Raw genomic sequence first — 24,089 nt, 5'->3', positions numbered from 1 at the left:
GTACTCTGACTCGGCCCAACTGACTGTGCATCATCTTCTATTTCCCCTGGGGTCAGAGCTTCCCCAACCCCTGCCACCATATTACTGGAAGTTGTTCTGTCTTCCAGAAAGGTGCTGAGGAAGCCCATGACCCCACTGTAGTGCCATGGACGGGCACTGCTTGCCCCTGTGCGACTTCTCTTCCTCTCTGCATCCTTCTTCCTCTCTTTTCTGTATGTGTCCCTAAGTGACTTCCATCTTTTTCTGCATTCATCCGCTAGTGAAAACACAATAGAAAACACATATAAACACCTAATTTCCACCATGGTTTCTGCAGGTTCGAAGTAATTAAATGTAAGACTTTTTAAGGCCAATGTGGCAGCAGGGGCATGGTCAAGCACCCGTCCGGGGGAGAAAGCGGTAAGGGCGCTTGCGCCTGAGCTAAATTATGTCAAAACTCTCTCTCTCGACTGGAGGCTCTGTCGCTGCTTTTATGCCGCTGTCCCCATGCTCACTGAAATTAGAGACAGGTGTTAGACATAATTTAGCTCAGGTGCAAGACCATGCCCCTGCTGCCACAAAATGACATTTCTGTCATCACTGGTCAACCTTAAGGCTTAATAAATTTTTCTCTGCCATGGGAAAAAAAAGGTGATGTTATGCAAAACTTTTAGTCTCAGTCACTGTCACTGCACCTTGTTTTTCATTCAGTGTAAGAGAATGGTGACTTAAACTCCCAGGGATGCAAACACATGTATGGTCAAAAAAGAGGGAGGTAATCGAACCCCTCGCCCCGCGGAAAATATCCAGATACTTACATTGCCACCAACCCCTGCCATCCCCGGCCCACCCCTATAGGCACATAGAGTATTATGAAATACTGAAAATCAAATACACCGACACAAATTTGGAATTTCAATTTCATTTTTTAATTCTGAACAATAAACTCTTATTTAACTATCTAGCACTTATTCTTCTTGCTTTACACCTCCTTCCTCTTCTTCCTGGCCACCTCCTGCAACGTATCCAGGGCCTTCCGTCTGGCTGCATTAATTTTCTTTTCAACATGTTTGAGATGTGTCTGCCTCTCTTTGGCCAGAGCAGTGGTCTTGGCCTTCTCGGCACTTTCACATGTAGCACTGCAGCCATACTCCGCCTGCCTCTTCTGCTTTGCCTCCATCCTCTTCTCTCTGTCAGTCTTGTCCCTTCTCCCTGCAGCCCTAATGTTCCGGCAGAGAGTTTTATCAATTGGCCCCATGTTGATGTAATCTCTTTTGAACATGCCAATGCCAGTCTTGCCCCTAGACCTCAGGACATATTTCACAGTCTGCACTGCATCAAAGGTGGAGATCTTCATGTTAGATCTTTTAGCATCAATCACATCTCCCATGAGACTAAAGGAGGACTCTACCAGTGGCCCATGGAAGATGGAGAGGGCGCCTCTGATAACCAGGCTGAGAGCTAGATACTTCCCCAAACTCATGACATGGGCCCACCACTTCACAATGTCATCTCCATCTTCATACTTGGCCAGGTTAGGGTCCACATTGTACCTAATGATCTCCTGGGTGATGTCACTTTCTAACAGCCTGGGAATGGCCTCTTACCACAGGATCAATGGAGGACAAGGCCTGTAGGGTCTTACTTTTGAGAGGTAGTTTGTTCTGCATGTACTTGCCACAAGCTGTGTATGCCTTGGTCACCTTCCCAATAAAATCCATGATTATCTGCAACACATAACATACAAAAAACATGTTTATCCTGAGTTCATACTCAGGTTTCATGGCTGCAGCACAATGGCAAGTTTCTCAATACTGTTTCCCCTGTTCTGAACCACTAATGATAAAATGGAAAGAAAATTAAAATAAGTAGTAAACTTTATTTAAAATACTAACCGGATGCTTTGGATGGGCTGCAATCAGGTCTTCTGCGACTTTCCCAACGTAAATCTGGGAGTGAAGTGTGTTATTGGCCAAGTCCAATTCTAGCAATTTGTTTGGCGACATCTTCAGATGCTCGGGCTTGATGAAGCAGGCAAGAAAGTTGATGAACACTTCAAGTTGCTTGTCATGAAGCTTGTGAACCAAGGTTTTACTTCCCTTCAATGAACATAAAAATCACATTTTTATAACTGAACTTGCTGTTGTTTTTTAATAGACATCAGAATCATTTTACTTCTGTTGAGTTGCATATACTGTATAGAAAAACACTCACTTGAAAGACCATCACGTATTCCTTCAAAATTGGGAGGACACTAAGGTACACACTAAGATTCAGGTCCACTTTTTGGTTTTCCACCCAAATTTTCTTTACAATTCGGGCCTTCCTTTTCTTCCCCAAATCAGTCATTCCTTCAAAAAGAAATCAAAAAACAAAGATACAATATATACACTCACCTAAAGGATTATTAGGAACACCTGTTCAATTTCTCATTAATGCAATTATCTAATCAACCAATCACATGGCAGTTGCTTCAACGCATTTAGGGGTGTGGTCCTGGTCAAGACAATCTCCTGAACTCCAAACTGAATGTCAGAATGGGAAAGAAAGGTGATTTAAGCGATTTTGAGCATGGCATGGTTGTTGGTGCCAGACAGGCTGGTCTGAGTATTTCACAATCTGCTCAGTTACTGGGATCACAACCATTTCTAGGGTTTACAAATAATGGTGTGAAAAGGGAAAAACATCCAGTATGTGGCAGTCCTGTGGGCGAAAATGCCTTGTTGATGCTAGAGGTCAGAGGAGAATGGGCCGACTGATTCAAGCTGATAGAAGAGCAACTTTGCCTGAAATAACCACTCGTTACAACCGAGGTATGCAGCAAAGCATTTGTGAAGCCACAACATGCACAACCTTGAGGCGGATGGGCTACAACAGCAGAAGACCCCACCGGGTACCACTCATCTCCACTACAAATAGGAAAAATAGGCTACAATGTGCAAGAGCTCACCAAAATTGGACAGTTGAAGACTGGAAAAATGTTGCCTGGTCTGATGAATCTCGATTTCTGTTGAGACATTCAGATGGTAGAGTCAGAATTTGGCGTAAACAGAATGAGAACATGGATCCACCATGCCTTGTTACCACTGTGCAGGCTGGTGGTGGTGGTGTAATGTGTGGGGGATGTTTTCTTGGCACACTTTAGGCCCCTTAGTGCCAATTGGGCATCGTTTAAATGCCACGGCCTACCTGAGCATTGTTTCTGACCATGTCCATCCCTTTATGGCCACCATGTACCCATCCTCTGATGGCTACTTCCAGCAGGATAATGCACCATGTCACAAAGCTCGAATCATTTCAAATTGGTTTCTTGAACATGACAATGAGTTCACTGTACTAAAATGGCCCCCACAGTCACCGGATCTCAACCCAATAGAGCATCTTTGGGATGTGGTGGAACGGGAGCTTCGTGCCCTGGATGTGCATCCCACAAATCTCCATCAACTGTAAGATGCTATCCTATCAATATGGGCCAACATTTCTAAAGAATGCTTTCAGCACCTTCTTGAATCAATGCCACGTAGAATTAAGGCAGTTCTGAAGGCGAAAGGGGGTCAAACACAGTATTAGTATGGTGTTCCTAATAATCCTTTAGGTGAGTGTAGATAACAGTGCAGATTTAAAGTTTGTGCAATACCAATGGTATACATAAAATGTTGCAAAGATTGTAACAGTAGGAGTACTTTTTAGGCTAATAAGATATAATAATAACAATTTACTTGGGACAAAAGTGTCTGCTAAATCATAACCATAAAACAGTAGGTATAGATGTACAACACATTTTATTCATCTGTCTCTCACATAGACAGACACATACAGCATGTTTACTACTAAATACTAAGATTCAATAGTAGGATTTTAGTTCCTTCTTGACCATATAACAATCTTTTATAATATATACATACATACACAAACATACCCTTCTTGCAGAGATCCTGGTGAATAAATTCAACCCTTCGCTGAGCCTTGTCACTCACACTATGATCTCTGTACAGGTCCTGTAATATTTCATTGTACAGTTCTTGGTCCTGCTTTCCCATAAATCCAAAGTAGAGCACTTTGAACACAGGTAACATTCTTTTAGTGTTGATCCCTACATCATAAGCTGACAACCAGCGATGGGAGACAAATTGCTGGGGATTGGTGGCAGGTATGTCCAGGAACTCTGCTATTTCTTTCAGGTAAGCCAACTGCAAGTAAAGTCATAACATATGTTACATTACTAGCAACACTCAAAACAGTTAATAAACTAGTTAGAAACTGATTTTTCATAAAACATTAAATGCATGTTCAGAGACCTGATCTGATGCCCATTGATGGTCTGTGTGGATGTCTGCAAAGAGCTGCTCCAAGTAGTTTTCAAAAGGTTCTGCAAATCTCTTTGCAGCATTGTTGACATGATGTCACCATCCACATCAAGCAGAGTGGGACAATGCCTCTCTCGGATCCTTGTCTCCAGCCCTGATTTGCTCCCGCGCATCACGTTGCATGAGTCTAGCATTATGCTGATTAGGTTCGACCAAGGAATGTTTTTTTTCTGAAAAAAGTCACACATCAACCTCTCCAAACTGGCTGAACTGACTTTTACCACTTCAAGGGAGCCCAGGTGTTCAACCACAACATCATTTAGCTCTTCGTTGAAGTAGCTGACGAGCATAGAAAGGACCTTCTTATAACTACTGGAGGTACTCTCATCCACATTCAGAGAGAAGGGGTATCGTCGTAAGTTAGAGAATGTTTTCTCTGCAAATGTATGGCCCATACCATACACCATTTTGTAAGAAGCTGCAGTGCGGGACAGTTTAATTTGGCTAAGGGCTGCCTTGTCTGCAGCTAGACACTGGCTTAACTCCACCAACACAGGTGCCATTGTCAAAGGTAGAGAGTGCTCAGCAATAACTGCCAGGACCATTGCCTAGTAAATAGAGAAAGAAAATACTTAAATTACTCATTTAGTGATTCAGTTGAAACTAATCTCCATTTGCTTTGTCCTCATTATGTACTAATTTCCACAAAAATGATTTTTGTTTAACTAGTCTTCAACACACACACACACACAAACTCACCTCTCCATTAGCAATGTGACTACACATAGGCACTGGAAGCTTAACACTTTCCCTGATCTTTTCTGCTGCTGAGACCTGGTTCTGAGTAGCTGGTAAAGGATCTTCCTTATGGAGGAGTTGTGCCACACTTTGAGTTGATAAGATTGAGGTCACTCTGTTTGTGTGTATGGATGTCTGACAGTGTGCAAACAGGGCATGCACTCCTCTGTTACCGTAGTTAATTTCCTTCATGCAGAGAGTGCATTTAGCACAACCCTTTTTTTCAATTTTCTTAAAAAAGTCAGACAGTATGAATGTGTGTTTGACTGCATGGACCTTGATTGTAGTTTCAAGTTTCAGCCAAGACCAATTCCAACTGCTTTTACAGCCTCGATCCATCTGTTGCACAAGAAGTGCCTCACTTTCCTCAAATTCCCTCATTCTGCCAATTAGGGCTGTGCCGATGGACGATATCATCGTCCATCGTGATGGCTGACCAACATCACGATGTAGAGCCACCATCGTGATGCCACGCCCCCTTTTGCGAGTCTTGCTAGTGTGACTCACTAATCCTAGTCTCTTCTACAGGTGAAACTCGAAAAATTAGAATATCGTGCAAAAGTTAATTCATTTCAGTAATTCAACTTAAAAGGTGAAACTAATATATTATATAGACTCATTACAAGCAAAGTAAGATATTTCAAGCCTTTATTTGATATAATTTTGATGATTATGGCTTACAGCTTATGAAAACCCCAAATTCAGAATCTCAGAAAATTAGAATATTGTGAAAAGGTTCAGTATTGTAGGCTCAAAGTGTCACACTCTAATCAGCCAAACACCTGCAAAGGGTTCCTGAGCCTTTAAATGGTCTCTCAGTCTGGTTCAGTTGAATTCACAATCATGGGGAAGACTGCTGACCTGACAGTTGTGCAGAAAACCATCATTGACACCCTCCACAAGGAGGGAAAGCCTCAAAAGGTAATTGCAAAAGAAGTTGGATGTTCTCAAAGTGCTGTATCAAAGCACATTAATAGAAAGTTAAGTGGAAGGGAAAAGTGTGGAAGAAAAAGGTGCACAAGCAGCAGGGATGACCGTAGCCTGGAGAGGATTGTCAGGAAAAGGCCATTCAAATGTGTGGGGGAGCTTCACAAGGAGTGGACTGAGGCTGGTGTTACTGCATCAAGAGCCACCACACACAGACGGGTCCTGGACATGGGCTTCAAATGTCAAACGTCTTACCTGGGCTAAAGAAAAAAAGAACTGGTCTGTTGCTCAGTGGTCCAAAGTCCTTTTTCTGATGAGAGCAAATTTTGCATCTCATTTGGAAACCAAGGTCCCAGAGTCTGGAGGAAGAATGGAGAGGCACACAATCCAAGATGCTTGAAGTCCAGTGTGAAGTTTCCACAGTCTGTGTTGGTTTGGGGAGCCATGTCATCGGCTGGTGTTGGTCCACTGTGCTTTATTAAGTCCAGAGTCAACGCAGCCGTCTACCGGGACATTTTAGAGCACTTCATGCTTCCTTCAGCAGACAAGCTTTATGGAGATGCTGACTTCATTTTCCAGCAGGACTTGGCACCTGCCCACACTGCCAAAAGTACCAAAACCTGGTTCAATGACCATGGTATTACTGTGCTTGATTGGCCAGCAAACTCGCTTGACCTGAACCCCATAGAGAATCTATGGGGCATTGCCAAGAGAAAGATGAGAGACATGAGACCAAACAATGCAGAAGAGATGAAGGCCGCTATTGAAGCATCTTGGTCTTCCATAACACCTCAGCAGTGCCACAGGCTGATAGCATCCATGCCATGCCGCATTGAGGCAGTAATTAATGCAAAAGGGGCCCAAACCAAGTACTGAGTACATATGCATGATTATACTTTTCAGAGGGCCGACATTTCTGTATTTAAAATCCTTTTTTTTTATTGATTTCATGTAGTATTCAAATTTTCTGAGATTCTGAATTTGGGGTTTTCATAAGCTGTAAGCCATAATTATCAAAATTATATCAAATAAAGGCTTGAAATATCTTACTTTGCTTGTAATGAGTCTATATAATATATTAGTTTCACCTTTTAAGTTGAAGTACTGAAATTAATGAACTTTTGCACGATATTCAAATTTTTCGAGTTTCACCTGTATAGTTAACCTAAAAACTTTGCAGGGATTGCTCTGTAAATTAAATTGAGAATATAACTAATGCATATATGCTATTTTAAATACTGTAGTATATGCCAGAGACGTGACGTGTTAGTCTGTGAAAATACAGTGTCAGGCAGGCTACACAAATATTGATCTTGACATTGTTAGCTTCTTGTCTTTTTTTTACATGTCTTACACTGTACATTTAGATTAAAATATTTTATGTTGTAGGCTACAAGAAAATAGCCTTTATTAATTAATTATTAGTAGTTGTAGTGTCTCAGAAAATCTTGCTCATTGTCACATAGCTCTTGTATACACTGAAGCGGCAGTTTAAGATAAACCCAGACCAGCGAACATCAAATAACTTTTGTCTGGTTAATACTTTTAAAGAAACATTTCCTTTGCCATGAATCCATAATGTCAAATCAAATGAAAGAAACAAGTTGTAGGTTGCCAGATTGTGGTCATGGCAACTGGACCACCTTGGAATAATATATTGATGTGATTATTCATATAACGTGTGTAACGCTTCCCACACAAAGGAGGACAGGAAACAGGTCTTCACCACAAGGTAAGCTTTTAATTTCCGTTGTTTCTTACAACACCGCTATCACACATAATACAACACAATATCAGCGCACTGAGCTTGCTTGTCATCTCTCCCCCCTGGAGGCCCTCTCGCTGCCTTTTTATGCCGCTCTCCCCGTGCTCACTGAAATTAGAGACAGGTGTTAGACATAATTTAGCTCAGGTGTAAGCGCCCTTACCGCTTTTTTCTCCCGGACGGGCGCTTGACCACGCCCCCGCTGCCACATACCCCCACCGCCCGACTCAGGCCGGGGCGTCATCCGGCCTGCCTACCACTCCCCCCCCCCCCATTTCTGGAGAGGAAGTCGGCGACAGCCATCTGCAACCCCGGTCTGTGGACCACCTTGAATTTAAAGGGCTGGAGAGCTAGATACCAACGGGTGATCCGGGCGTTAGTATCTTTCATGCGATGGAGCCACTGCAGTGGGGCGTGATCCGAGCAGAGGGTGAAGGCCCGCCCCAGCAGGTAGTAATGGAGGGTGAGGACCGCCCACTTGATGGCCAAACACTCCTTCTCCACGGTGCTGTACTTAGTCTCCCTTAAGGAGAGCTTACGGCTAATGTACAGCACCGGGCGCTCCTCCCCCTCCACCACCTGCGAGAGTACGGCCCCCAGCCCTCTGTCTGAAGCGTCCGTCTGTAATACAAAAGGGAGAGAGAAGTCAGGTGCATGAAGAAGCGGCCCCCCACAAAGTGCGGCTTTAATCTGCATAAACGCCTGTTGGCACTGCTCCGACCACTGGACCGGATCTGGAGCCCCCTTTTTAGTGAGGTCAGTCAGCGGGCTGGTGACATCCGAATAATTAGGCACAAACCTCCTATAATAGCCAGCCAGCCCCAGGAACTGCCTCACCCCCTTTTTGGTCTTGGGTCTAGGGCAAGTCGCAATTGCCGCGGTTTTGTCAATTTGGGGACGCACCTGGCCATGACCCAAGTGGAACCCCAGAGACCGTACCTCCACACGCCCAATCGCTCATTTCTTAGGATTTGCTGTGAGCCCCGCCCGCCGCAGCGATCTCAGGACGGCCCTCAGATGTTGCATGTGCCGCTGCCAGTCATTGCTATAAATGATGATATCATCTAGATAGGCAGCGGCGTACGCGGTGTGAGGTCTGAGGATCCTATCCATGAGATGCTGAAACGTGGCTGGTGCCCCAAACAAACCGAAAGGAAGCGTCACGAATTGGTGTAATCCAAACGGCGTAGTGAAGGCGGTTTTCTCACGGGACATTGGTGTCAAGGGGATCTGCCAATAACCCTTTGTTAAATCCAAGGTCGAATAAAAACGAGCATTACCTAACCGATCGAGCAGTTCATCAACACGGAGCATTGGGTACGCGTCAAATTTAGACATCTTAGGAACAAGAACAACCGGGCTGGACCAATCGCTGTGGGATTCCTCTATTACGCCCATATCGAGCATCGCATCTAATTCCTCCCGAACTATTTTCTTTTTATGTTCGGGTAAGCGATAGGGGCGGCACCGTACCACCACGCCCGGTTCGGTCTCGATGTGGTGCTGTATGATGTTTGTATGGCCCGGTAGAGGGGAAAACACATCTGCAAATTCCTTTTGTAAATCGGAAACCTCTGTGAGTTGACGCGGTGAGAGGTGGTCTCCACAAGTAACCGGAGTGTTGCGACTGTGGGCTTTGTTTACCTCCGGTCCGAGCTCCGCCCTCTCCGGAACTACCGTGGCCAACGTCACAGAGGCTGCCTCTTCCCTCCACAATTTCAGGAGGTTGAGGTGATATATTTGCCGGCGCTCCCTCTATCGGTACGTTTAACCTCATAATCGAGATCCCCAACTCGTCGTGTGACCTCAAAGGGTCCTTGCCACTTGGCGAGTAATTTAGAGCTCGACGTTGGGAGCAATACAAGTACCTTATCTCCCGGTGCAAATTCCGTGAGCCGAGCACCCCTGTCATACAGCCGGCGTTGGCGTTCTTGAGCCTGGAGCAAATTCTCCTGTGTTAGTCGCCCCAGTGTGTGGAGCTTTGCTCTAAGATCAAGAACGTACTGAATTTCATTTTTGCTATTAGAAGGTCCCTCCTCCCAAGCTCCGCGGATGACGTCGAGGACCCCGCGTGGGCGTCGCCCGTACAGCAGCTCAAACGGGGAGAACCCTGTGGAGGCTTGTGGGACCTCTCATACTGCAAACAACAGGGGGTCCAGCCACTTATCCCAATTTCTAGCGTCATCGTGTACGAATTTACGAATCATGTTCTTGAGCGTTTTATTAAATCGTTCCACTAGGCCATCAGTCTGCGGATGGTAAACGCTAGTGCGAATCAACTTAATGCCCAAGAGCTCGTAAAGTTTGCGAAGTGTTCGTGACATAAAAGTCGTGCCTTGATCGGTGAGGATTTCTTTCGGAATAACCACCCGGGAGATTATCTTGAAGAGTGCCCCTGCAACACTACGTGCGGAGATGTTGCTCAGAGGCACTGCTTCCGGATATCGCGTCGCGTAATCCACTAGGACTAACACGAAGCGATGCCCGCGTGCTGTCCGTTCTAATGGCCCGACGAGGTCCATCCCAATTCTTTCGAAGGGGACCTCGATCAATGGTAGAGGGCGCAATGGCGCTTTTGGGGTGGCCGGTGGGTTTACCAGCTGACATTCACGGCACGCCGCACACCACCTGCGGACGTCACCGCCAATGCCCGGCCAATAGAAACGGGCTATTAGACAGAGAAGTGTTTTTCATTCCCCTAGGTGACCGGCCATAGGATTATAGTGAGCCGCCTGGAAAATCATTTCCCGGCGGCTCCGTGGAATCAACAATTGGGTCACTTCCTCTTTTGTTTGAGCATCCTGCATCACTCTATATAGCCGATCTTTAATCATGGCAAAATACGGGTATGAAATGGCGATGCCCGGCCGAAGCTTTTGACCATCAATTACTCTCACTTGGTCAAGAGCATGTTTAAGGGTTTCGTCTTGCGACTGCTCTAGAGGGAAGTCCCCCTCAGGGAATTCCCTGAGAGGAGGGGTGGCCACCTCGCCCCTTCCCTCGTCATTCAGAGCAGCCGAGGACGGCCCCGGCTCCGCCTCCCCTGCCAGAGCATCGCACACCGCACACCGCACACCTCTTTATGCAGGACCCATCCGTGCAAATACCCTCTAAAATATCTTTAAAACTCGGCCAATCAGTACCCAAGATTAGCGGATGAGTGAGGCAAGAAATGAGCAAGAGTTATAGTGCTCATCCCTCCTTCATAAGTCTGTTTCTCATTACCGAAACATTGAGTATCTCCACCGCAACAGGCCTTCAATTGTTGCGGTGAATGATAATGGTGTTGTGGAGGATGAGCGACCTTAAACATTCTTGCTAACTGTGGAAGCTAAATGAGGGTTAGCTAAACTTTCCCTCTCTTTTTATATTTAGACCATAATGGGGTATATAGTAATCAAAAAATTAAAACAGCAACATTTTTTTAAAACTTCACAAACTCATGTTTCAGTAATGAGAACTAAAAAGTTGTGTAGGTACTATGACAAACAAAAATTTTTACTTTTATTTGGAGAGAAAAAATAAGAACTGCTTACCTGGTAGCCATCTTGAGTGTCACAGTCAATTATGTCCCTTCCAACAAAATTTCTTGAAAATGTTAGTTCCTTGAGGACTTAAACAATGATTGAAAATTGTTGCGGAGGATGAGAAAATTGGTCTTGGACACATATATATTCCTTATTATTGTCACTACATTTACCAATGATCACCAAATACCACATGTTTCTTTACTGTAAATGTTTATAGTATAACATGCACTGAAGCTTTTTATTTTTTATATTTTTTAATTATAAATATTTCCATCTTAAAGAACACAAATCCAGTCATGGACACGTTGCGGTAATGACAAATTTCCCCTTAAATGTGGAAAAAACAACAAAATTGGTATTTATGATGTCATTTGAAATCATGTGCAAAATAGTACATGAAGAGATGTTTATAACTGTATTATTCTTATTTTGATAGCATTTACTTTTATCATCAAAATGTTTCATGACACCTCATATGTCTAATTTCGCGAGAATCACCCATCTGGATCTGCAGTGGAAACGCGTCAACTTTTATTCCCTCTACCTCTTAGCGGTTACTGGCTGCCGCTATATTTAGTCAACAGAAATGGGCTACTGTTGGATTTTGCATCGTGGATTGGAAAGGATTTCTTCGCACAACGCATGTGAAATGCTGACGCGCACACTGAATTGAGATCGCGCTTCTGTATCCTGACGGCAGAAGAGGTATGTGAGCGGTTTTGTTATGTTTGGCTGCAGCATATTTTATATTGGATGAGAAGACGCTGTTGTCGCCGGCCGTGCAGTGTTTGTGTGCCGCTTATTGGATGGAATGCGGTTGTGGAATGAAGTGTGCTGCGCCCATTCATGAAATTGTTGTCTTGATCTGGGCGTTGAATGGTGCTGTTTGGATTACTAGGATTGCGTTGTGTGAGAAATGGACGCAGATGAGGCTGCGCACGCTGCTGTGAGTAGCAAAAGAGAGCCCAAGCTTACAGCAAAAGCCTTGGTGCTTAAAATTGAGGCATTGCAAAAGGATCGCAAGGCTAAGGTGAATCAAATGAAGAGCTTGATTTTATCAATGAAAGATCTAATGGAATGTGAGGAAAATGCTTTGCAAGTGTCTTCAATGGTGGGATCTTTGAAATGTTTGAAAGATGATGCTTTTGTGTTGCACAAAGAAGTGCTTCCCTTTCTTCCTCCTGATGAACAAAACAAACAAAACGAGTGGTTTGATACAGTTTCTAAGCACAATGATGGATTTGTGGAAGATGTTGAACGATGGTTGAATGAAGCTAAGAATCTGAGGCAAAATGCTCAAATAACAGAATCAAATTCTACTCTGCGTTATGCAAATCTTTGCCCATCACTTTCTGTCATTCATGATTCAAGAGCAATGGATAATTTAGCTGAACCTCAACTGAGTTGTGATTCTAATATTCCATCTTCAGCTGAACCAGTTTCATCGTCTCATAATATGAATATTCCAAGTAAATATCAGAACTATGATATGGATGAAGGGGATGTGCAGAATCAAATACAGCCAACTGATAGTGTCAGTTGAAATGGAAGCCTTGTTGGCACATCAGAAAATGTTATCACGGAAACATATATTGGAGAAGGAAGAGGAGGATTTGAGGAGGAGAAAAGAACAACTGGAACTGGACACTAAAATTGCTGTATCCATGGCCAAGATGAAAGTGTATAGCAACGTGAGATCAGAACAAAGTGATTGTACGAATTCTTCTGATGCCAGTGCATTTTGGGTGAGAAATACTGGAACCAGTTCTCTTAACCCTAATGTGGAACCATTTTTACCTTCAAGTTCACATTCAATGCCACTACAGCCACCTGTATCTTATACACGGGCTCAAGCCGCACCAGATAATCCAATGCGTTTTCCAACTCCGTCAGGTCAACAACAGATTGTAAATTCTAACACAAGGTTGACACATTCTACGTTACCCAGCATCAGTCATGATGGTGGACATGGTCCTGGACTGCAGGGTGCACATAGATCGAGTTTACAGGATGGTTTGGAAGGAGGAAATATCATTAAGCTTATTGACAAGCAAAATGAAATTGCTGCCCTATTAGTTCAGCAACACAACTTATCTTCACTTCCACCAAGGGAGGTCCCATTCTTTGATGGAGATCACAACTTTATACGAACATTCGAAGAGGTGGTTGAAAAGAAAGCAAGTAGCCATGCAGATTGCTTGCATTTCTTGGAGCAGTACACTAGAGGGCAACCTAAGGAGCTTGTTCGAAGCTGTCAATTGATGATTCCTTCGCAAGGGTATATAAATGCTAAGGCCTTGCTTAAGGAGCATTTCGGTAATGAGGTAAGGATAGCCTCAGCTTACATGAAAAGAGCACTCTCATGGCAAATGATAAGATCTGAGGATTCTAAGGCTCTACAAGACTACAGCTTATTTCTTAGGAGTTGCTGCAATGCTGTGCAGAATATTTGTTACATGAATGAGTTAAATCTTGCCTCTAATATGCAAATTGTTCTTGCAAAACTTCCTTATAAGCTCAAAGAAAGATGGAGGATTGTAGCATATGATTTACAGGAAAGACGTAACCATCCAGCTTGCTTTTCTGATATTGTGGACTTCATAGAAAGACAGGTGAAAATAGTCACAGATCCGGTATTTGGAAGCATTCAAGATGTTCTGCCTAGTGGAGGTAGAAACCTGAATACCAAATTGCCTCATTTTAAACCTAGAAGTAGTTTTGCCACCACAGTCACTGCAACTGGTGCAAAGGATTGTAGTGGGAAGGCTGTGAAAAAAACCTGTCTCTTCTGTGAAGGAGCACATGCATTGGACTTCTGTAAAAGGCTTGTTGAAAGATCTCATGCAGAAAAGATGAATTTTCTGAAGAAAAAGGGGATTTGTTTCGGTTGCTTATGTACAGGACATTTCAGCCGTGATTGTAAAGAGAGAAGCATATGTATGATATGTCAACTCAAACACCCAAGTCTTCTTCATATTTTTCCATCAGAGAATAAGGGCATTCAGTATAAAGATGAGTCCAAGTCAACAGTGGGAAGTGCTTTGGTCTCGCTGCAGTCTAGTGCCCTTACTGGGGCTGGTAAAGAGAATTGTGCATTGTCTATCGTTCCTGTATGTGTGAAATCAAAGAAAGGAAGCAAAGTTGTGACCACCTACGCTTTTCTGGACTCTGGAAGCTCTGCATCTTTCTGCACAGAGAGTTTGATGTCCAAGCTCAATCTCTCGGCAAAGAAAGTTAACATTCTAATGAGAACCATGAGTCAGGACAAATCCATTTGCTGTTATGTTCTGAAGGATCTTGAAGTGTCAGGATTGAATCAAGAGCATTACTGTGCTTTACCAGAGGTATACACTCAGAAGACCATGCCTGTAAGTAAAACCAACATCGCCACACAAAACGATCTTGCTTGTTGGCCTCATTTAAGTCATCTATGTTTGCCTTCAATTGATGCTGATGTGGAGTTGTTGATTGGTGCTAATGTGCCAGAGGCTTTGGAGCCATGGCAGATTATTCGCTGTCAAGACAGTGGCCCATACGCCATTAAGACCATGTTTGGATGGGCAGTTAATGGACCAATCAAGCGACAGAAAGAGTATGCTGTTAAGGAACATTCTCACATGACTGTTAATAGGATCACAGTTATGAAACTGGATGAGTTATGGGAGCAACAGTTTAAGAGTGACTTTCCTGAATGTGTCGAAGAGGAACTGCAAGGATTGTCAAAGGAAGATCATCAATTCATGGATTTTGTTTCACAGTCAGCAAGACTGACCAATGGGCATTATTCTATTGGTCTTCCACTTAAAAACAAAAGGGTAGTCATGCCAAGGAATAGAGCAATCGTGGAACAACGTGCTCTGAATCTTCAAAGAAATGCTTCCTTTCATGCTGACTATACTACCTACCTTTATGGAGAGTGTCATCGCCAAAGGCCATGCTGAAAAGGTTCCCACAGCTGAACTGGAACAACTTGATGGACGTTTATGGTACATACCTCACCATGGTGTGTATCATCCTAAAAAGCAAAAGATAAGAGTGGTATTTGATTGCGGAGCATCATATCAAGGAACATCATTGAATGAGCATCTTTTGCAAGGTCCAGATTTAACAAGTCCGCTGGTGAGTGTTCTTGTGCGATTCAGAATGGAGTATGTTGCCATGATGGCTGACATAGAATCGATGTTTCATCAGGTTAAGGTAAATCCTTATGATTGTGATCTCTTGAGGTTTCTTTGGTGACCTGCAGGAAACATTGATGTGAATCTGGAAGAATACAGAATGGTTGTGCATTTGTTTGGAGCTACGTCATCTCCAAGTTGCTCTAGCTATGCATTGAGAAAGTGTGCAGAGGACCATAAGGATCTGTATGATGCCAAGACCGTGGACATTGTCCTTAATAACTTCTATGTAGATGACTGTCTTGTATCTGTGCCTACAGATTCAGAAGCTGTTCTATTGTATCAGAAGCTCACAGAAATGTGCGCTAAAGGTGGATTCCGATTAACCAAATGGATAAGTAACAGCCGCACTGTGTTAAATGCCATCCCTGAGGAAGACAGAGATAAGAAAGTTAAGAACTTGGATTTGGAACATGACATGCTACCTTTGGAAAGAGCATTGGGTGTGCAGTGGTGTGCTGAGTCTGATGTCTTCAAATTCAAGGTGACCATCAAGGATAGACCTCTTACTCGAAGAGGAATTCTTTCTATCATTAGTTCCATCTATGACCTGCTTGGCTTTCTGTCTCCTGTGATTCTACGTGCCAAAATTATACTTCAAGATCTGTGTCGAGAAAAAATTGGATGGGACAGCACTATTCCAACAGTGTACATTCAGCGATGGACGAGTTGGTTGGAGAAACTTCATGAATTGGAGAAATTCAAGGTCCGTAGGTGTTTAAAGCCTGAAAACTTTGGAGAAGCTATATCTGCCCAATTGCATCACTTTTCGGACGCCAGTGAGCAGGGTTATGGCATGGTGTCATATTTACTACTTCATAATGATCAACTACGTGCCCATTCCTTTCTTTTAATGAGTAAGGCAAGAGTGACACCTTTAAAACCTATCACTATCCCTCGTCTGGAGCTCACTGCTGCCACACTTGCTGGTCGCATGGAAGAGAGAGCTGAAGATGAAATTTCAGGATTCTGTATTTTGGACTGACAGCACCTCTGTCCTCAAGTACATCCAAAATGAGACTTCTAGATTCAAATGCTTTGTAGCCAACCGAGTTGCTGAAATTCGAAGTGTTTCTGAAATCAGACAATGGAGGTATGTGAATTCTTCAAACAATCCAGCTGACCTAGCATCCAGAGGTCTACAGGTTGATTCATTCTTAAAGAACCAGATATGGATTTCTGGTCCTCCATTTCTTGTTCAACCACAAGAGTTGTGGCCCATGGATCCTTCTGATGTAGGTGAGATGTCGTCTTGTGACCCAGAAGTGAAAAAGAGTGTTCTGGTGAATGCTGTGCAAGTTCAACAAGAGTGAGTTTATGCCATACTTTAATTACTACTCTTCATGGATGCGATTGAAAAAAGGTGTAGCTTGGATCCTTCGATTCAGGAATATCCTAATTGATCTCAGCAAGGAAAGGAAAAGGTTGATGACTGCTTACTCTGATATGGACAAGTTGCAACGAGAGACTGTTGTTAAGAAAGAGATACGAAAATTCAGATCCAATGTGCCTGCTAAATTGTTGTCTTCAGATGAGCTGGAAAGAGCTGAATTGGAGATTATCCGTCTTTGCCAAAGGAAGAGATATTCTGAAGAACTGGCTAGTCTGCGGAAAGATGGATTGGTAAAACGGAATAGTGAACTCTATAGACTTAACCCTGTGCTTCACTCCGATGTCATCAGAGTTGGAGGGCGTCTGGACAAGGCTATGATGCCTGAAGAAGTTAAGCATCCGGTAATACTGGCCAAGGATCTACATATTTCAGATTTAATTCTGCGGCAAATTCATCATGACATTGGACATTGTGGACGGAATTATATGTTGGCTAATTTGCGGCAGAGATATTGGATCCCTGGTGCTAGCACAGCTATAAGAAGAATTTTGTCCAAGTGTGTGGTCTGCAGATGTCTTCATGGAATCCCGGGTCATCAGCAGATGGCAGATTTGCCACAAGATAGAGTCACACCTGACAAACCACCATTTACGCATGTTGAAGTGGACTGCTTCGGTCCCTTTGAAGTAAAACGGGGAAGGAGCGTTGTAAAACGTTATGGAGTGATATTCACATGTTTGACTGTAAGAGCTGTTCACCTTGAAATAGCAAATTCACTTGATACAGACTCTTTCATCCATGCATTAAGAAGATTTACTGCACGTCGAGGACAAGTTGTCGAGATTCGTTCAGACAATGGCACAAACTTTGTTGGTGCCCAACGTGAACTGCAGGAGGCTATAAAAAACTGGAATCATAATCAGATCAATTCATTTCTGCTTCAAAAGGAATTAAGTGGAACTTTAATCCTCGGCTGGTTCAGCACTTTGGTGAATTTGGGAACGGATTATAAGATCAGTAAGGAAGATTTTAAATTCTATTCTTAGAGGACAAAGTTTAGACGAGGAGGGTCTTTACACACTCCTTTGTGAAGTTGAATCAATCCTTAATAATCGTCCAATATCCAGAGCATCTCTGGATGTTAATGATTTGGAAGCCCTAACTCCTAACCATCTTCTCCTCTTGAAAACACAGCCGTTTTTACCACCTGGACTGTTTAAAAGGGATGATCTATATTCACGACGACGTTGGCGACAGATCCAATATATGGCAGATCTATTTTGGAAGAGATGGATCGGGGAGTACCTACTTCAACTACAAGAACGCCAGAAGTGGCTGGTAAAGAAACGCAATTTTCAAGTGGGAGATATTGTGCTTGTAGTGGATGATACTGCCCCAAGGAGCTCATGGATTATGGGCAAGATTATTCAGATCACACAGGATAAAAGGGGATTGACACGTCAAGTAAGAATCAAGACCAAGAGTTCCTGCTTGACCAGACCCATTACTAAAGTTTGCCTTCTTCTTGAAACGGAGGACTTCTAACTATTCTATGACCGACTGACTAATTGACAGACTAATTGACTGACTGACTTATGAGAGCTCTCAAATGACTTACCGAAGACTTTGACTAAAGAATGTTTGATTGACATGTTTACTTCAGTTGATTACGGACACTGTTCGCACATTGAAGAATTGGACATTTACACACATTTGTGTATACATTATTTATGAAATAAGATTTAGCGATTTCTATGTATGCAAATGATTACGCAGTGATGTATAATTTGCATGATTGTGTTGTAATTGTTATGATTATTACAGTTTTGGGGTGTAATAATCAGGGGCTGGAGTGTAGGTGCCAGGTTTGGGTTGATGTCTTTTTATTTTGAAATTTTTACTTTCAGTTTGTTACGTCACTTGTTGTAGGTGCATATTACCTGTTAGTTTGCGTGTTGTTAGTATGTAGGAAGGGGGTGAGTTGCTGGGACGCTCACTTTCTGTTGACCGTTTTCATTTCATTTAGCTTAATTTCACTTCATTGCCTTTTTCTTACTTTACTGTCAACATCCATCATGTTTGTTTCAATGTTACAATAAACCATCTGGATCTGCAGTGGAAACGCGTCAACTTTTATTCCCTCTACTCAGCCTCTTAGCGGTTACTGGCTGCCGCTATAGTCACATAGCTCTTGTATACACTGAAGCGGCAGTTTAAGATAAACCCAGACCAGCGAACGTCAAATAACTTTTGTCTGGTTAATACTTTTAAAGAAAAATGTCCTTGGCCATAAATCCATAATGTCAAATCAAATGAAAGAAACAAGGTGAATATGAAAAACACACATTTATTAAAACATAGAAGAACAACAAATAAAGAACAAGAAAACGGGAACAACACTCAGACCGAAACTCGGCATTAACATTTCACTTATAATTAGCAGCACAATTAACTTCAGCACAGGCTACAAAATAAATTATGTTACTGAAATATTGTAAAGTGGTAATATGAACTACACAAATGAACGTTTAAAAAATTATATGCAAAATCGAATAGCTCCGCAGCGGATGGCGAAAAAATGCGTAAAGAAGTCTAATATCTTTCACCATAGACCATGTTTAAATTTCGATGTTTCTGGCCAGAAACACCAACATATTCACTTTATCTGGTTTTAATAAGCTGCGGACTGGAGTAACTACACTAACCGCTGTGCTGAAGACCCGCTCTGATGGAGTACTGGTAGCACATATGCACAGATATTTCCGTGCTAATCTTGCCATGAACGGAAACCTTTTGTCGTTCGTTTTCCACCAGGTCAGCGGGTCCTCTTCCCCATCAATGGCCATTTCCTGCAGGTACATGGTCATTTCTGCCTCGACCTTTTGCTCATCAGTGAGTAAAACAACGAAATTATAGATTTTAAGTGGAAAATAGTATTTATGTAAAGAGATATATTAAAATAAATTTTTATATATCTATTATAGTGAAAGCTAAAAAAAACCCAAAATGCTTCATGTGTCGTGCAACCTACTGATAAAGCGCAGACGAGTCATTAGTTGGGTTAGTAAAATAACGAAATTATAATTTTTCATATAATTTTTGAAAATCAATTTACATTTAAAAAGGGACCTCCTTAAAAATATAAATTTTATAATAATTCAACGGCCTGTCGTCAATTATTCCTTACACATTAACCATAGTAAATCCATGGGCATGCATGCAGCATTTATCTAGCATTAGCCCTAATCTAGCATTAACAACAACATTGGAAAATCGGTAACGTAGGGTTTAATATTACTGTACAAGATAGGCGATAGTAACGTTAGCCAAGTCAGGAATTTAATATTAAAATGCATAACGTGCAAACGAACATGATTATAGGCGAACAACTTTTTCTATGTAGCTACAGCCATCCATAATTTGATCTGCTAACAAGCACTAACGTTAGGTCTTTTACAGGTGAACTTGATGTAACGTTAGCTAAAACGCAATGATATATATGTAGGTTACACACACACACACACAACATATTACCTACCCAATTGAAATAGGCATTGTTGAAATGTTTAATAAATTACATGACTACATTTTACATTTACATTTATGCATTTGGCAGACGCTTTTATCCAAAGCGACTTACAGTGCACTTATTACAGGGACAATCCCCCCAGAGCAACCTAGAGTTAAGTGCCTTGCTCAAGGACACAATGGTGGTGGCTGTGGGGATCGAACCAGCGACCTTCTGATTACCAGCTACTATTCTTCTGTTACGTTATTATTTGTTCATTAAATATGTACAAACCCATATGACTTTCTTTCATGGAACAAAAAAGAGAAGGCAAGGCAGTACCATTCACTTTCATTGCCTCTTTTTTCCATTCAATGAAAGTGAATGGTGACTGAAGACGTCGTTCAGCCTAACATCTCCTTAAGTGTTACATTTGAAGAAAGGCATATGGGTTTATAACAACATGAGGTTGTTTAAATTATGACATAATTTACATTTCTGAGCGAACGATACCTTTAACATTTCACTCTTTCCAGCGTTCTCAGAGTCTGCTGCGACTCCAGGTCAGGAGCCGTTTCTCAGATTGTTGGCAGGTGCTCAGGGCAGGAGGCTGGACGAACGGAGGGCAGGATCAGGAAACAGTCTGCCCGGCCTGCACACCCTGACTGAACACAGTAACACTAACAGCAGACAGATGATTTTAAGTCAGATTATGACCAGCACGGACACCACTGAGCCTGATGACAAGTTCTTCGACATTCTCGTCAAGTGTCAGGTAAAAGACAAGTTGTAATTAACTAGAAACAGGACAAGGAGACTGACCTCCTGTACAAAAATTAATGGAAGACCTCGTTTTAAATTGAGCTTGAAGAGATTATACCATTGTTGTCTATTTTTAAACATAAACATAGAAAATAGCTGGCACCGAGTGAACTGACTTCTTTTAAAGCATTTTGAATGTTCCCTTTCAGTTTTCTCGCTAATGTTTATTATTTTACATAAAAACAGCATTATGGTAGGATAGGTTGTTTTTATTTGAAGTTGCAGGGCCAGAATGAAACATGTTTTGTTCCATTGTTTTGTCCTGTCAGGGGTCTCGGCTGGATGATCAGAGGTGTGCCGCCCCTCTTCCCTCCTCCCGTGGTCCCACTGTCCCGGATGAAGACTTCTTCAGTCTCATCATGCGTTCACAGGCCAAGAGGATGGACGAGCAGAGAGTCACACTGCCCTCCTGCCGCTGAACTCCTGTACATACACTTCAAAACTCCATGAAGTGCACAAGTATTATAAATCTCATGCTGATACAAACACAAAGATGGTAAAGTCACTTACCATCAACCATAACTGTGTTTTGTGTGCTCGATGATAATGGACATTTACCCTTTAATGGCATTTCATGTACAGCAATAATGAATGATTCTATGGGGTAAAAAAACATTTTCTGTAAATAACATTTTAACTTTTTAATCAGATTTAAGCTCTTGTTCATTTGAAGTTTTAAGGTTATTGTAGTTGAGGATGTTTTTCTTTTTGTATGATTATTGCAATGAATCACACTAGTGTATCTTTTGATACAAGACTGCAGGTTTGTTTGTTTGTATTTATTTAACATTTTTAATATCACTTTTTACCCTTTATTTAGTATGAGATGTGTAGTTAAAGAGGCAGCACTGTATTTTTGTAAAATAACAGAATTAAAGTTACAAGGAAGTGGTTAAACTATTAATGTACCTACACTGTCAAACTAGACAATACAACATGAATGAATTTAGGACATGACTATAGAAATAAAACCTGTATAGGAAAAAAGCTATGAGACAATGCTTACCTTATTCAATGTTTTTATTAGACAGAAAATATTAGATATTTACAATTTTACAGACTATTTAACTGTAGTAATGAACATCATTTACGAAAATCTCCAAAAATGTTTTTCTCCGAAGCTGCTGTATTGGTTGACATCATCAGGAATTCTCCAGCTCCACAATACTGCTTAAACTTACTATATGTAGGCTTGGTAGGCAGTCCAGATCTTCAGCCATGCCAAAGAGTGGAGAACCCATTGTTTTTTCTTGAGATCAGAGCTACACTGGTGACGTTAAAAAGATAGTTCACCAAATCTTAAAATTCTCTTGAGTCTCATAATTTACTCTCATGCCATCCCAGATGTGTATGACACTCTTCTGCAGAACACAAATGAAGATTTTGAAAAGAGAGGTGTGGGGGTAGACAATGTTGGTGTTGTATATAGTGATATTCTTATCGAATTGCAAATGCAGTTATCGATATTAATACTGCATCTCCATCCTTTTAACATAAAAGTACAAAAAGGTAGAAAATGTATTCCATTCTTAATTATTAACACAAAACAAAGCCTCACAAAAAGAGCTCATTTTTTAATGCATAGAACACTAGCAACATCATGAACATTAATGACCATAAAATCAACATTAACCATCATAAACTATTTGGACGATCAATAAATTAGGCTATTAACAATTTACTGCCATTGCCTTGTCGATATGTAACTATATAATCTATAAAACTGTAGTAACTGTAGTCTGATTATGAGTATTTTAAAATGTAATTAATCCAATTACAAGTACTTAATTTGTGTACACTGATTACATAATCCAGATTACATGTAATCTGTTACTGCCCAGCAGTGTCTATAAAACTATGACAGTATGATTCATTAACTGTATTTCTCTTTCATCAGTGTCTAATAATTGAATAACATTTTCCATTAAAGTTAATTATATCTAAACATATATCGTGAGGTTGAGCACGATGAATTTGAGGAGGACCTCGTGCTGGCACACACCCCACGAGCCCCTCAATCTCCTTACAACGTGTCTATGCCGATACATTATGTGCGTGACGAGCTCCGGCCCTCCACAGGAACACACGGCCTCGTCTCGCTCGCTGGTTCTGACGCTGGGAATGATGACGATGTCATGTCCTTCTCAAATTCATCCTGCTCGACCTCATGATATATGTTCAGTTATAATGAACTTAAATGGAAAACATTAATTCATGAATAATCCTGAAAGGGATTTAAAAATAGTCAGACCGCCTTAAATGCCCGGGATTGTATTGTTTTTAATTTAAGTACATACATACATGATTGTTTGCCATTTAAACCAGCATATCAGTTTAATTTTAACCAACTTTACTTTGCATGTCTCCCTATCTGCATGTGTGATCGAGGGAGAGAGAGCACGGTTATTCAAGTGACTGCGAGAAATAAGAACTTTTTGATGAAAACATAAACAAGTAACTCAGAACAAACACTTATATGTTCACAATAAGTCTGAATACGTCTGTCTGTATCTTACCTGAGTTTCAATGAACGTTTTTACATTTAGCTGATCTGTTCGCTGATGAAGTTTGTTAGAGGTGGATACTGTTTGATATAGATATACATAACTCGCTCGGGCTTTCAAGAAAAATTAAAGATTCAGGATTTTAAATAAATAATTACATGTGTAGAACGTTTGCATTGTAGGGATATGCATGCAGATTTCAGATATACAATTAGTGATTGAATGACTAGTGTTTACTCGCTGAAATTAGACGATTTCCTATCAAGTCAATGGGGCATTGGAAGGTTTGGGCATAGCAATATGGCAGCGCAGTGGCTTCACTGTTATGACATCATGATCAATCCTATTCTATATTATACAGTATATCAGTGATGGGGAAAAAGAGTGGGGCAAAACATGGATTCAAACTGCAGGTGCTAGGTCAACAGAACATATTAA

The 24,089-nt window shown here is 41.7% G+C and overlaps 1 pseudogene; it reads right to left on the bottom strand.

The window, feature by feature from the left end:
* The window catches only part of LOC127645075 (alpha-2-macroglobulin-like), a 47,968-nt pseudogene that overhangs the window by 2,530 nt on the left and 21,349 nt on the right, over positions 1 to 24,089 (bottom strand).

This window comes from Xyrauchen texanus, chromosome 6 (assembly GCF_025860055.1).
Source record: "Xyrauchen texanus isolate HMW12.3.18 chromosome 6, RBS_HiC_50CHRs, whole genome shotgun sequence".
NCBI classification, from domain to species: Eukaryota; Metazoa; Chordata; class Actinopteri; order Cypriniformes; family Catostomidae; genus Xyrauchen; species Xyrauchen texanus.
This window is presented reverse-complemented; position numbering and strand designations above follow the sequence as displayed.